Here is a 15,965-nt window from a genome sequence, read left to right as displayed (position 1 = left end):
GGTCATATATTTTACAAATAACCTGGAGTCAAAATCATAAAAAGCCGGTTCTCAATTATATCTTTGAGACAACCACAACAGCATACCTGTGACCCTTCGATTATACTTCTGGTTTATGTGACCCGAACAATGAGGGTGAGAACCCAACTCTGTAATACGATGTCTATTATATGCGATCATCTTTATTGATCAAGGTTAAGCCGGTGGAAAAGGAACCACCCTTGAACACTTTAGACATGATCAAAAGAACTTCAAATGGAATCCAAAAATTGTTTACAAGGAAAGACTTCAAAAAATTTGGAGGCTTCTAATTTGAATACGACCAGAAAACCATCCCAAAGGGGTTAAGCTAAGATTCGAATACGATCATATAGCCCCCAATGGCTTTGGCGTTGCCGATCAAGAGGGTACCGACAGCTATGTTCTCTTTGGTTCGAATACGACCTATGTTTGAACAGGAAGCCCCCAAATGACCTTGAGAGTTGTTTAACGACGCTGATTCGAATACGATCCACGTCGGTTCTCAAAGGGGGTTTGAGCTATGGATCAAATATGACCAAGAAACTCCCCAACGAGCTCGGCAGTGTGCCGATCAAAAGGGTATCGACAGTTATGTTCTCTTTGGTTCGAATACGAACTATGTTTGAACAGGAACCCCCTAGTGATCATACGAGGCTGAGGGTTTGTACCAGTAGCTATGTGTTTAATCTCTCTCTCTCCCGTGTTCTTGATTTGCCACGATCTTGATGTATCGCGAGTTGTTAATATAGTTGGATCATATGGTGTTTCTCCCTCTCTATCTTTTTGTGATGAAGTGAGTTTTCCCTTTGAGATTTTGTTGTTATCAGATTACATACTTTTATGGATTTGAGAGCACTTGATGTATGTCTTGCTATGAATACCCGTGGTGACAATGGGGTGTCATATTGATTCACTTGATATGTGTTTTGGCATTCAACTCGCGGATTCCCAAGGTGACATTGGGGTAATCTATGCATAGGGGTTGATGCACGTTCTCGTCCTTGTTTCTCCGGTAGAAATCTTGGGGCACTCTTTGAGGTTCTTTGTGTTGGATTGAGTATTATGAATCCGAAATTGTTTGATGCATATTGTATAATCAACTCACGGATACTCGCGGTGACATTGGAGTATCTAGGTGACATTAGAGTTGGTTGATGTGTATCATATGGTGTTATTTTAGTATGAACTCTTAGATAGACTGATCGGAAAGGATAACTTGGTGTTATTTTAGTACGAACTCTTGGATAGATCGATTGGAAAGGATAACTTTGAGGTGGTTTCGTACCCTACAAGCAATTTCTTCTTATATTCTCTGCTAGATTAGAACTTTGGAGTGATTCTTCATCGCACGTTGAGGGATGGTTATATGATCCAATTATATTAGCATTGTTGAGAGATTGCAATAGCGAAAGTACGGACCCTAGGCCTAATTTTCAAGCATTGCAATTCCGTTTGTGCTCACTTTTTTTACTTGCTACCATGCTGTTTTTATTGTTCCTATTACAAAAATCAATATCTACTATCATTACTACACTTGTATCACCATCTCTTCACTGAACGAGTGCAGTTATACAATTTACCATTGTATTTGGTGTGTTGGGGACACAAGAGACTTTTTATTATTTGGTTGCAGGGTTGTTTCAGAGAGACCATATTCATCCTACACCTCCCACAGATTGATAAACCTTAGGTCATCCACTTGAGGGAAAATTTCTACTATCCTACAAAACTCTGCGCTTGGAGGCCCAACATGAGTCCACAAGAATAAAGTTGTGTAGTAGACATCAATGAGCTGCCAGAAGGTATCTGATTCCCACATCATTTCTGCTCCACGAACAATTTCACAATGAGCTTGATGCACTCCGAATGCCCTCTCCACATCCTTGCCAGTTGCTTCCTGCATTGTTGCAAAGTGGCTTTTTTTGTTGCCCTGTGGTTCGGATATGGCCTTCACAAACGCCTCCCACTGAGGATATATGTCGTAGGCAAGATAGAATCCCAGGTTGTACTTGTCGTGGATTTAACACGACAGATGCCCTAGTGAAAGGACTTAGGTGTAGAGCCATCGCAACTAGGTTAGCTTGAAGGGTTGAATAGGACAAAGGACACAAGGAGTTTACCCAGGTTCGGCCCGTCTCAACGAGGTAAAAGCATATGTCCTGCTTCTAGTTGTATTGCTTCAGTTTCAATTACAAGGGAGCGAATACGCTTGACCTAGTTCTCAATTCTTTGTTTCTTGAGTTAACCCGCCACTGGGTCTCACCTTTATATACACAGGTAGAGACCGGGAGTCTTAGAGAGTCCCGGCCGGCTCACACAACGTCACCGGCTCGGTTTCTAACTAGTCATGCCTTATAAAGCAAATCCTCCTACAGCGGTTCACCGCCTCGGTCCTGGGCCCTTTGTAGGCCTCCCTCCAAGAGCCGTCGTCTTCATACATCTTCCCTGGGCCTCCTTCATGTTAACCGCCAACGGTATGACCCGGCCCCTCCTGGGCGGGTCATACCTCGAAGCTATATCCCCAACATTAGGCCCCAGGTTGATTTGAAGTTGTTCATATCAATCTCCACTTTCTAACATAGCAGAATGTATCATCGCCGATTCTTCATCAGTCCGCTATAACCCACCATGAAGTCACCTAAGCAGAATCATTGTAACCCGCCATGACGTCATGTGTATTAATTCCGCACAAGGCCCAATATATCTCAACGGATCTTTATCTTAATGGACCTCCCGAAAATCGAGGTGCCCGCATCGCTAGCACAATCATTTTGCCTCCTCGATTTCCATGCATGCCATCTTATCACCCCCTTATAAATAGGGATTGGGGGCCCTCTTCTTCACTATTTACCCCTGCCTCTTCCTTTTCGTCTCCTTCCTCGCGACGCCACTCCGACCCGAGTTCCACCGCCGTCGTCGACCCTTGTCAACAACTCGGACCCAGGCCGCTACATCAACCTGATCATAACCAGAGATCGAAGCTCCCATCCGATGTCCATCAACATCAACAGGTACTCATCTCAACTTGTTCTCAATCCGCATAAGGTTATCCTAATTCTTCAGTGTCCATCGTGTACATCGCTGATCGTCGTAGTTTCTCTGCTAACGCTTAGTGCAATCCAAAAGGTAGTATGAAAAATTTGCATGGCAGCAGTTTTTGCACCCGTTTCCCATCGCAGATGCATCCTGTCTTTCTGAGATTCAAACCCAGCTCACATGTTCTTCCACTGTCATATTTAGGTTTAGCAATTATTCTCCTTTTCTGAACTGCTGCAGATCCGTAAACATAACTGAAACTTGTGGAACCTGTTTCTCCCATACTTAGAAAAATTTCAACTGTTTTGATAATTTACTTAACCTGCCATTCACTCGCTGGGCGGCTTAACCGTCAACCTTTTGTAACCCGCCAGAACCTTAGCCCTTTACTATGAAACGGCCGACTTAAACATGAACCTAGAAAACATCGGGTGGTTCTTCCTCACAATACTGATCAGCCATACTGTATGTCTCAGGCGTTCATTATAAAAGTTGACCAAGATTGTTACCTCGTGCGACTGGGTCGCCTCCACTATCATGGAGCAAACTCTCACGGAATATGTTCAAGTGGGCTTCCTATTAGCCAAAGACGTTATTCACGGGCGAGCCCCAGGAAAAGAAGTTGGACCTCAGCCGAAGGAAGGCGAGGTCATAGTCTTTGCTGACCATATGAACCGTGGCTTCTCACCGCCCGGCTCAAAATTCTTTCGCGATGTGTTGCACTTTTTCAAACTGCATCCCCAAGATATTGGACCCAAGTCTATCTGCAACATCTGCAACTTTCAAGTCTTTTGCGAAGTTTACCTTCAAGAAGAGCCCATTGTTAACCTCTTCAGAGAATACAACTACTTGAACCGCCAAACCAAATTTACAGACGGGCCCAGTCCGGAATTAGGTGGAATTTCAATCCAACGGCAAAGAGATGCTATCTTCCATGCCGCCTCACTTCCAGTCATCCTAAGGACTAGAATCAGACCTGGTTTTACTACCGGGACACTTCTCCATCTGATGAAAATCTGATACGTCTCCAATGTATCTACTTTTTCTCACGCTTTTCCTCTTGTTTTGGACTCTAATTTGCATGATTTGAATGAAACTAACCCCGGACTGACGCTGTTTTCAGCAGAACTACCATGGTATTGTTTTTGTGCAGAAATAAAAGTTCTTGGAATGGAACGAAAATTTGCAAAGATTTTTTATATAAATAATAAGAATTTCTGGAGCCAAGACCCACCAGAGAGGGGCCCTGGTGGGGCACAACCCACCAGGGCGCGCCCCCCTCTCCTGGCGCGCCCAGGTGGGTTGTACCCACCTGGTGGCCCCGCTGACGACCCCGTGATACTATAAAATCACATTATTCCAGAAAAATCAGGGAGATAGAATTATCGCATTTCACGAGACGGAGCCACCGCCAAGCCCTGTTCTTCCTTGGGAGGGCAGATCTGGAGTCCGTTTGGGGCTCCGGAGTGGGGGATCTTCGTTCTTCGTCATCACCAACCACTCTCCATCGCCAATTCCATGATGCTCCCCACCGGGAGTGAGTAATTCCTTCGTAGCTCGCTGGTCGGTGAGGAGTTGGATGAGATTCATCATGTAATCGAGTTAGTTTTGTTAGGGCCCGATCCCTAGTATCAACTATGTTCTTAGATTGATGTTGCTATGACTTTGCTATGCTTAATGCTTGTCACTTTGGGCCCAGGTGCCATGAACTCAGATCTGAACCGTTTATGAATTCATCATTATATCCATGTTTTAGATCCGATCTTGCAAGTTATAGTCACCTACTACGTGTTATGATCCGGCAACCCTGGAGTGACAACAACCGGGCCCACTCCCGGTGATGACCGTAGTTTGAGGAGTTCATGTATTCACTATGTGTTAATGCTTTGTTCTGGTTCTCTATTAAAAGGAGGCCTTAATATCCCTTAGTTTCCAATATGGACCCCGCTGCCACGGGAGGGTAGGACAAAAGATGTCATGCGAGTTCTTTCAATAAAGCACGTATGACTATTTACGGAATACATGCCTACATTATATCGATGAACTGGAGCTAGTGTCGTATCGCCCTAGGTTATAACTGTCACATGATGAATATCATCCAACAAGTCACTGATCCAATGCCTACAAATTTATCCTATATTGTTTCTGCTAAGTTACTACTGCTATCATCACTATTACACTTGCTACAAAATTACTGCTATCACTGTTACCGTTACCATTGCTGCAGTTACTACTATCAAAACCATCATACTACTTTGCTACTGATCACTTTGCTGCAGATAATTAATCTCCAGGTGTGGTTGAATTGACAACTCAGCTGCTAATACCTTCAAATATTCTTTGGCCCCCCTTGTGTCGAATCTATAAATTTGGGTTCAATACTCTACCCTCGAAAACTATTGCGATCCCCTATACTTGTGGGTTATCAAAATCCTTTGTCGGGTTTCCGCGAGTGCCGGCTTAGCCTGAAACATCCACTTCTAGACAAGCTCACCACTGCCGAACGTGCTAAGTATATGCCTACCTTCTCAAAGGTGCGGGCCTTGCTAGCCAACGGACTGATCGGAGTTGACCTGGTTCGATGCTGGGTCGCCTGGAGGATCATACCTTTGAGCCACGGGTCCCGCTTAATGTGTGAGTATACTTGTGATGACAAAGACCCACAGCGTTACTGCCAAACCCATATGGAAGACAAGGAAATAAATGAGATGACCAAGAGGATGCTCATTGAAAGCTTATAGTCCTGCAGAAAACGGGGTGAACCCCTTCTGCGCTCTTAACTCGGCTCCACATGTAAGTGACTCAAGCCATTTTTTCTCTAACTATTACTTATACTGAACTACACATTCCGTATCTTCATCTGCTTCTTTTTCAAGATGACTCTTCTTTCTAGAGCAAGAAATTGCAAGAAAAGCTGGCTAAAAAGGCCAGAGACAAAACCAAAGCTTCCAAGAAACCCGCCAAAAAGAAAACAAACACATCGGAGCTATTTGCACTGAACGACGATGAGTCGGAGGTAGAACTTGATTCGCTTGGCTCCTTTATTATACATCTTATTGATGCTGACCCCTCTCAGGATGACGCGGAGACCAGCCAGGCAAATGCTGCAGAGGTAACTACTATTTCCTCCGACTCAGAGCCTTTGCCAAGACAGAAAGTTCGGCACGTGACCCGGAAAGTAAGATTTTCTCACCCTTTAGCTTACTTGGATCCAAACTTTATTTTGACAAAACAACAGCATGAAGCTCGGCGTACAACCCGGAACAGTGGGGGAGGAGATCGTCATGCCGGCTTACCCAATACGCCGGCCAATCGCTGCCGAGCAATGGTTCTCAAAATTCAAACTTCTCTTTTCCAAAGGCGGGTCTTATCCATCAACCGCTTAACCCTTCCGACTCAAATTATTAGGGAACCTCTCACTCTTCCTCCGGCGACTCTACTGGGACTCAGATCCCCCTCTTCAAAGTTGCTCCTGGGTGAGAACATTTGACCTCTTGGTTTTTAAACACTTTACCAACTGATATATTAACATCTTCATGTGTCTCATTTTCAGTGGCATAGGCAAGCCCAGCAAGAAATTAAGATGAACAAGCCAGCCGAAAACCCCAAGACCACTGAGTCGGAGAAGCAGACAATATCAGAAGCTTCCCATCAAACCCCTTGAAGCTGCTGCTGATGACCCGCCACCAGAGACTCTCAACGTCACAGTGGATCCAATGGGTGTTGACCCGCCAAGTGCTAAGACGCCAAGTCCCACCAAGCCTGCTGAAGAAGAGGCTGAAGACATTGTGGTCACTGGGACTGGCTATGCGGAGCAAAAGAACCCCACTATCTGAGTAAAGCACATCGCCGAGGAAGAATTTTTAGCTGCTGACAAAGGCAAATGGAAACTGGACTTGGAAAGCTATGCCAGCTTCAACGCCAGTGAAATTCATGCAGGCTACTTAAGCCGCCTTCATACCAGCCGCGACATGGAAGCCGACCTGGTCAATCTGATGAAGGAGCGCTTTGAGGTAAATACTGAAATCCTTCTCATATAAATATATGTCAGCTGCCAAGTATAAAGGATACGAAAAGTTTGATAATGTTGTAGACTTAAATGATAGCTTTCTTGCAATCCTTCAAAATTATCGTATCTCCATTAGATCTGAATAAGTAGCCCCCAAGGGCCGGCTTAAGCTGAGTAATTAAGCCGGGACTTAAGACCATGTTGTAAAAAATCCAAATACGTAGACCCCATGAGCCCACTTAATTTGAAAAATTGAGCCGGGTCATTAAATATTTGTTTGAAAAAATGACCTACATTAGCCCCCAAGTGCCAAGTAGAATACTTGTAATGTGCTTGGGACTTCAATAGAATGATTATCATCATTCCTAAGTGCTGCTTGATTATCTTTACAAGATGAATTAAGCATGAAGGAGTCTCAGGTGGTCGATCTGCGGCAGAACATCAAATTGCAACAATCAGAAACTTCAAAGGCCAAATTAGAACTGAAAACCGCCTTGGAGGCATCTAAAAATTATAAGACGGACTTCAACACGTAGAGAGCCGGCAGGGAGACCGAGAAAGCGGCTCTATTGAAAAAAGCGGAGGACGCAGAAGCTGCTCTTAAACCGGTGACTGAAGAGTTATCTGGGTTAAAGCAACATGTAAATCGGATGACAGCCACCATCTTTGGTAAGTGACATTGCATCAGAATCTTGCTAGTAATTTACTTTGACCCGCCTGGCGACTTATCATATGTTTGCACAAACAAGCCCAAGAAGCTCCAACCTTGGACAAGACATGCTGGTGAAGCTGAAGGCGGCTTACACCTTGGTGAAACAGCTATATACAGGTGCTCAGCAAACCATAGCGGCCATCTCACACAAAAAGCAGCCACCGTCACTCATCAGAGAAGTCTTGGACAAATTATCTGTGATGCCTAAAAGAATTGTAGAGATTAAGCGATCATCCGCCCGAGCTGATGCCATCACTGCTTTGAGCCTGGCCAAAGCATGGCAAGCGGAATTAGACCCGGCGGAAATGGCCACCGGTTGTCCAAGCTTTAAAGAGGATGGATCGCCTTTTGAAGAAGCAGATTTTACATGCGACCTTTGGCGAGCAAATTGGTCTAAGAGACTAATTTGTCCAAATATCAGGCGGCTTATACAATGGAAAACTCAGAATTGAACGCACCAGCTTATGAAGTTGTGGATCTCATCCCTCCAACGCGTAAGCACACTTTTGCTCCTGATGTTGATCCGTCCACCCTTATAGACGATGAACCTGTGTTCAAAGCATTAACTGGCATCGATTCAACATCATCTTACTTCCATACGGTGGAGGAGGAAGAAGAAGAACCGGCCTAGGATAACTCGGAGTCTTCAACTTGTGAGGACCAGAACAACTGATCCAAGGGGCGGCTCTCAGACCGTGGCGTGGTGTTTCTCTTTTGAAAAACTCTTAATCATTTGGGCTTTGGAAAGCCTTGTAATAGGCTAGTTGAAACAATGATCTGTCATGCCATCGTGCATGTTTAGCCTTAAAACTGCTGATGAAATATTTTATGTGCCACTGATGATCTTGTAGGGAATATCATTTTTTTAATGTTCATGCACATATGGTAAACAACATACACCCAGGCGTTTAAGCCAGGGCGGGTCACAATTTCCAATATAATATGCTCTGGCAACTTAAAGTTTATAACCAGGGCGGGTTAGAAAAAAACCCAAAATATTTATTCAAATATGAAAAGTCATACCGGTAGATTGATATCATAATGATGTTGTAATGATTGTAATCTAGTATGGGTATTAACCCGTAAATATGAAAAATCTGACTCAAATTTATTCAAGGCAAATCATCCTGGAGACTTAAAGTCTGCTTATTAGGGCGGGTTATTAACCCAATATGCTCAAATATGATTCACAGAATCAAGGCTAGATGGCCTGAATTGTGTAAACCATATATTAATATGGAAGAAGGATATCAATCCAAAATTGTCAGAAAAAATAGAAAACCAGAAAAAACAAGGCTTTCATAGGCCGCCAAGCCTAAAACTTCAAGTGCTTTCATGGGCCACACAACCACTGAGTTATTTTCCAGCACGCCTGTAAGCCAGCCCTCATGTGACAAACCGTTATTTTAACTTTAACAAGTTCAGGGTCTTATTTAAAAGATTGACTATCAAGAGTACGGCGGGTCATTCCAGGATTACCTGGGCGGAGTAACAATGACATATAGGCCGGTTAACCCGAAATTTGGTGTTTACACCTGGCATGTAAGCCGATGAAGAGGGTAAGTATAGGTATGCTCTTTGAGCAGGAAGCCCCCAAGTGACCTGCGAAAAGGCATGTAAGCCTAATCAAGAGGGTAAGCATGGCTATGCTCATTGAGCACGAAGCCCCCAACTGGCCCGCGAGAAGGCATGTAAGCCTGACCAAGAGGATAAGCATGGCTACGCTCATTGAGCAGGAAGCCCCCAAGTGACCTGCGAAAAGGCATCTAAGCCTGATCAAGAGGATAAGCATGGCTTTGATCATTGAGTAGGAAGTCCCCAAGTGACCTGCGAAAAGGCATGTAATCCTGATCAAGAGGGTAAGCATGGCTATGCTCATTGAGCAGGAATCCCCCAAGTGATTCGCAAGAAGGCATATAAGCCTGACCAAGAGGGTAAGCATGGCTATGCTCGTTGAGCAGGAAGCCCCCAATTGATCTTATGAACAAATAATAAAGTCTCAGACACTTTAGAATTGGAAACAACAGAGACCCTGAATTATCAGGGATGATGGCTATATTATAGTGATCATAATATGTACACTGAAGAAACTATGTACAACACAAGAGCCGGTGGCTCAGGAGTAATAGGGCCGAAAATGAGCAATGTTCCAAGGCCGGCGGGTCTCCTCCTCCAATGTGTGTAAGTCCTTGTGGTCTCGAATATCAATGAGGTAATATTACCCATTGTTCAGGTTCTTGCTGACCACAAAAGGTCCTTCCCAAGGTGGGTATAACCTGTCCATATCTGTTTGATCTTGGATGAGCCGGAGCACCAGGTCGCCTTCTTGAAAGGTCCGGGTTTTAACCCAGTGGTTATGATAGCGACGCGGATCTTGCTGGTATATTGGCAAGCAAGCCGCCACAAGGTCATGCTCTTCATCCAACATATCAAGGGCATCCTGACATGCTTGTTCATTGACAGCTTCAACATAAGCCGCCACCCGGGGCAAGTCATGAAGGATATCGCTTGGAAGAACCGCCTCTGCCCCGTAGACCATGAAGAAGGGTGTGTAACCTTTTGATCTATTGGGGGTGGTATTGATACTCCAAAGCACTGAGGGTAATTGCTCTACCCAACAACCCGGCGTCCTCTGCAAAGGGACCATAAGCCGGGGTTTTATCCCTCTCAAGATTTCTTGATTGGCCCTTTCAGCTTGACCATTGGACTGGGGGTGATCCACTGATGACACATCAAGACGAATATGCTCTCGTTGACAGAACTCTTTCATAGCACCTTTAGATAGATTAGTGCCATTATCAGTTATGATACTGTGAGGGTAGCCAAAACGAAAGATCACCTTCTTAATGAATTGAATCGCCGTTGCCGCATCACACTTGCTGACCGGCTCTGCCTCAATCCACTTGGTAAACTTGTCAACTGCCACCGAGGTGGGTCTTTTTGTCCTTGGATCTCTTGAAAGGTCCAACCATATCCAGTCCCCAGGCTGCAAAGGCCAAGTAATTGGAATCATCCTCAATTCTTGAGCCGGTACATGAGCTCGTCTAGAAAATTTCTGACAGCCGTCACACTTGCTAACTAGATCTTCTGCATCAGCCTGAGCTGTCAACCAATAAAACCCATGACGAAAAGCTTTAGCCACAAGAGATTTAGAGCCGGCGTGATGACCACAATCTCCTTCATGAATCTCCCTTAGAATCTCACGGCCTTCTTCAGGAGAAACACAGCGCTAGAACATACATGTGACTCTGCTTTGGTGTAACTCGCCATTGCTACCTCTTGAGCACTGCGTTGGTTTTCCCTTGAAGAGGAAAGGGTGATGCAGCAAAGTAGCGTAAGTATTTCCCTCAGTTTTTGAGAACCAAGGTATCAATCCAGTAGGAGGCTACGCGCGAGTCCCTCGCACCTACACAAAACAAATAAATCCTCGCAACCAACGCGATAAGGGGTTGTCAATCCCTTCACGGTCACTTACGAGAGTGAGATCTGATAGATATGATAGGATAATATTTTTGGTATTTTTATGATAAAGATGCAAAGTAAAATAAAAGCAAAGTAAAAAGCAAAGGAAATAACTAAGTGTTGGAAGATTAATATGATTAAGATAGACCCAGGGGCCATAGGTTTCACTAGTGGCTTCTCTCGAGAGCATAAGTATTTTACGGTGGGTGAACAAATTACTGTTGAGCAATTGACAGAATTGAGCATAGTTATGAGAATATCTAGGTATGATCATGTATATAGGCATCACGTCCGAGACAAGTAGACCGACTCCTGCGTGCATCTACTACTATTACTCCACTCATCGACCGCTATCCAGCATGCATCTAGAGTATTAAGTTCATGAAAAGAGAGTAACGCCTTAAGCAAGATGACATGATGTAGAGGGATAAATTCATGCAATATGATAAAAAACCCATCTTGTTATCCTGGATGGCAACAATACAATACGTGCCTTGCTGCCCCTACTGTCACTGCGAAAGGACACCGCAAAATTGAACCCAAAGCTAAGCACTTCTCCCATTGCAAGACAGATCAATCTAGTAGGCCAAACCAAACTGATAATTCGAAGAGACTTGCAAAGATAACCAATCATACATAAAAGAATTCAGAGAAGATTCAAATATTGTTCATAGATAAACTTGATCATAAACCCACAATTCATCGACCTCAACAAACACACCGCAAAAAGAAGATTACATCGAATAGATCTCCACGAGAGAGGGGGAGAACATTGTATTGAGATCCAAAGAGAGAGAAGAAGCCATCTAGCTACTAACTATGGACCTGAAGGTCTGAGGTAAACTACTCACACGTCATCGCAGGGGCTATGGTGATGATGTAGAAGCCCTCCGTGATCGATGCCCCCTCCGGCGGAGCTCCGAAACAGGCCCCAAGATGGGATCTCGTGGGTACAGAAGGTTGCGGCGGTGGAATTAGGTTTTGGCTCCGTATCTGATTGTTTAGGGGTACGTAGGTATATATAGGAGGAAGGAGTACATCGGTGGAGCAACAGGGGGCCCACGAGGGTGGAGGGCGTGCCCTGGCGGGTAGGCGCGCCCCCTACCTCGTGGCCTCCTCTTTTGTTGCTTGATGTAGGGTCCAAGTCTCCTAGACCATATTCTTCCTAAAAATCACGTTCCCGAAGGTTTCATTCCGTTTGGACTCCGTTTGATATTCCTTTTCTGCGAAACTCTGAAATAGGCAAAAACAGCAATTCTGGGCTGGGCCTCCGGTTAATAGGTTAGTCCCAAAAATAATATAAAAATAATGTCCAAAACAGTAAATAATATAGCATGGAGCAATCAAAAATTATAGATATGTTGGAGATGTATCAAGCATCCCCAAGCTTAATTCCTTCTCGTCCTCGAGTAGGTAAATGATAAAAACAGTATTTTTTTATGTGGAGTGCTACTTGGCATAATTTCAATGTAATTCTTCTTAATTGTGGTATGAATATTCAGATCCAAAAGTTTCAAGACAAAAGTTTAATACTGACATAAAAATAATAATACTTCAAGCATACTAACAAAGCAATTATCTCTTCTCAAAATAACATGGCCAAAGAAAGTTATCCCTACAAAATCATATAGTCTGGCTATGCTCTATCTTCACCACACAAAGTATTTAAATCATGCACAACCCCGATGACAAGCCAAGCAATTGTTTCATACTTTTGACGTTCCCAAACTTTTTCAATCTTCACGCAATACATGAGCGTGATGCATGGACATAGCACTATATGTGGAATAGAATGGTGGTTGTGGAGAAGACAAAAAGGGAGAAGATAGTCTCACATCAACTAGGCATATCAACGGGCTATGGAGATGCCCATCAATAGATATCAATGTGAGTGAGTAGGGATTGCCATGCAACGGATGCACTAGAGCTATAAGTATATGAAGGCTCAACAAAATAAACTAAGTGGGTGTGCATCCAACTCGCTTGCTCACGAAGACCTAGGGCATTTTGAGGAAGCCCATCATTGGAATATACAAGCCAAGTTCTATAATGAAAAATTCCCACTAGTATATGAAAGTGACGAAATGAGAGACTCTCTATCATGAAGATCATGGTGCTACTTTGAAGCACAAGTGTGGTAAAAGGATAGTAACATTGTCCCTTCTCTCTTTTCCTCTCATCTTTTTATTTGGGCCTTTCTCTTTTTTTATGGCCTCTTATTATTTATTTTTTTTTTTTTTCGTCCGGAGTCTCATCCCGACTTGTGGGGGAATCATAGTCTCCATCATCCTTTTCCTCACTTGGGACAATGCTCTAAAAATGAAGACCATCACACTTTTATTTTCTTACAACTCATCAATTACAACTCGATACTTAGAACAAAATATGACTTTATATGAATGCCTCCGACGGTGTACAAGGATATGCAATGAATCAAGAGTGACATGTATGAAAGAATTATGAACGGTGGCTTTGCCACAAATACGATGTCAACTACCTGATCATGCAAAGCAATATGACAATGATGGAGCGTGTCATAATAAACGGAACGGTGGAAAGTTGCATGGCAATATATCTCGGAATGGCTTTGGAAATGCCATGATAGGTAGGTATGGTGGCTGTTTTGAGGAAGGTTTCTGGTGGGTGTATGATACCGGCGAAAAGTGCGCGGTATTAGAGAGGCTAGCAATGGTGGAAGGAAGAAGGGTGCGTATAATCCATGGACTCAACATTAGTCATAAAGAACACATATAATTATTTCAAAAATCTACAAGTTATCAAAGCAAAGTATTACGCGCATGCTCCTAGGGGGATAGCTTGGTAGGAAAAGACCATCGCTCGTCCCCGACCGCCACTCATAAGGAAGACAATCAATAAATAAATCATGCTCCGACTTCATCACATAACGGTTCACCATACGTGCATGCTACGGGAATCACAAACTTTAACACAAGTATCTCTCAAATTCACAACTACTCAACTAGCATGACTCTAATATTACCATCTTTATTTCTCAAAACAATTATCAAGCATCAAACTTTTCTTAGTATTGAACACACTCATAAGAAAAAAATTACTAATCTTGAATACCAAGCATATTAGGATTATTTAAGCGAATTACCATGCTATTTAAGACTCTCAAAATAATCTAAGTGAAGCATGAGAGATCAATAGTTTCTATAAAACAAATCCACCACAGTGCTCTAAAAGATATAAGTGAAGTACTAGAGCAAAACTATATAACTCAAAAGATATAAGCGGAGCACATAGAGTATTCTAACAAATTTCAAATCATATATGGCTCTATCAAAAGGTGTGTACAGCAAGGATGATTGTGGTAAACTAAAAAGCAAAGACTCAAATCATACAAGACGCTCCAAAAAAATACATATCATGTGGTGAATAAAAATATAGCTCCAAGTAAAGTTACCGCTGGAAGTAGACGAAAGAGGGGATGCCTTCCGGGGCATCCCCAAGCTTTGGCTTTATGGTATCCTTAGATTATGTTGGGGGTGCCATGGGCATCCCCATGCTTAGGCTCTTGGCACTCCTTGTTCCATAATCCATCAAATCTTTTTCACCCAAAACTTGAAAACTTCACAACACAAAACTCAACAGAAAATCTCGTAAGCTCCGTTAGCGAAAGAAAACAAAAGACCACTTCAAGGTACTGTAATGAACTCATTCTTTATTTATATTGGTGTTAAACCTACTGTATTCCAACTTCTCTATGGTTTACAAACTATTTTACTAGCCATAGATTCATCAAAATAAGCAAACAACACACGAAAAACAGAATCTGTCAAAAACAGAACAGTCTGTAGTAATCTGTAACTAACGCAAACTTCTGGAACTCCAAAAAATCAGCCAAAATAGTAAGACCTAGACAATTTGTTTATTGATCAGCAGCAATTTGAATCACTATTTTATCACGTTCTGTTGATTTTTAACAATTATTTTCGTGAACAGAAAGTTTCTGGAAATTACAGCAAGATCAAATAACTATCATCCAAGAAGATCCTATAGGTTTAACTTGGCACAAACACTAATTAAAACATAAAAGCACATCTAACCAGAGGCTAGATCAAAGATTTATTCCTAAACAGAAGCAAAAAGCAAAAAAACTAAAAATAAAATTGGGTTGCCTCCCAACAAGCGCTATCGTTTAACGCCCCTAGCTAGGCATAAAAGCAAGGATAGATCTAGGTATTGCCATCTTTGGTAGGCAATCCATAAGTGGCTCTCATAATAAATTCATATGGTACTTTTATTTTCTTCCTAGGGAAGTGTTCCATGCCTTTCTTTAATGGAAATTGGAATCTAATATTTCCTTCCTTCATATCAATAATTGCACCAATTGTTCTAAGGAAAGGTCTACCAAGAATAATAGGACATGAAGGATTGCAATCTATATCGAGAACAATAAAATCTACGGGCACATAGTTCCTATTTGCAACAATAAGAACATCATTAATTCTTCCCATAGGTTTCTTAATAGTGGAATCCGCAAGGTGCAGGTTTAGAGAGCAATCATCAAAATCACAGAAATCTAGCAAATCGCACAAAATTTTGGGAATAGTGGAAACACTAGCTCCCAAATCACATAAAGCATAGAACTCATGATCCTTAATCTTAATTTTAATACTAGGTTCCCACTCATCATAAAGTTTTCTAGGGATAGAAACTTCCAACTCAAGTTTTTCTTCATAAGATTGCATCAAGGCA

This window comes from Triticum aestivum, chromosome 4D, assembly GCF_018294505.1.
Source record: "Triticum aestivum cultivar Chinese Spring chromosome 4D, IWGSC CS RefSeq v2.1, whole genome shotgun sequence".
Taxonomy (NCBI): domain Eukaryota; kingdom Viridiplantae; phylum Streptophyta; class Magnoliopsida; order Poales; family Poaceae; genus Triticum; species Triticum aestivum.
Note: the sequence above shows the minus strand (reverse complement) of the source record.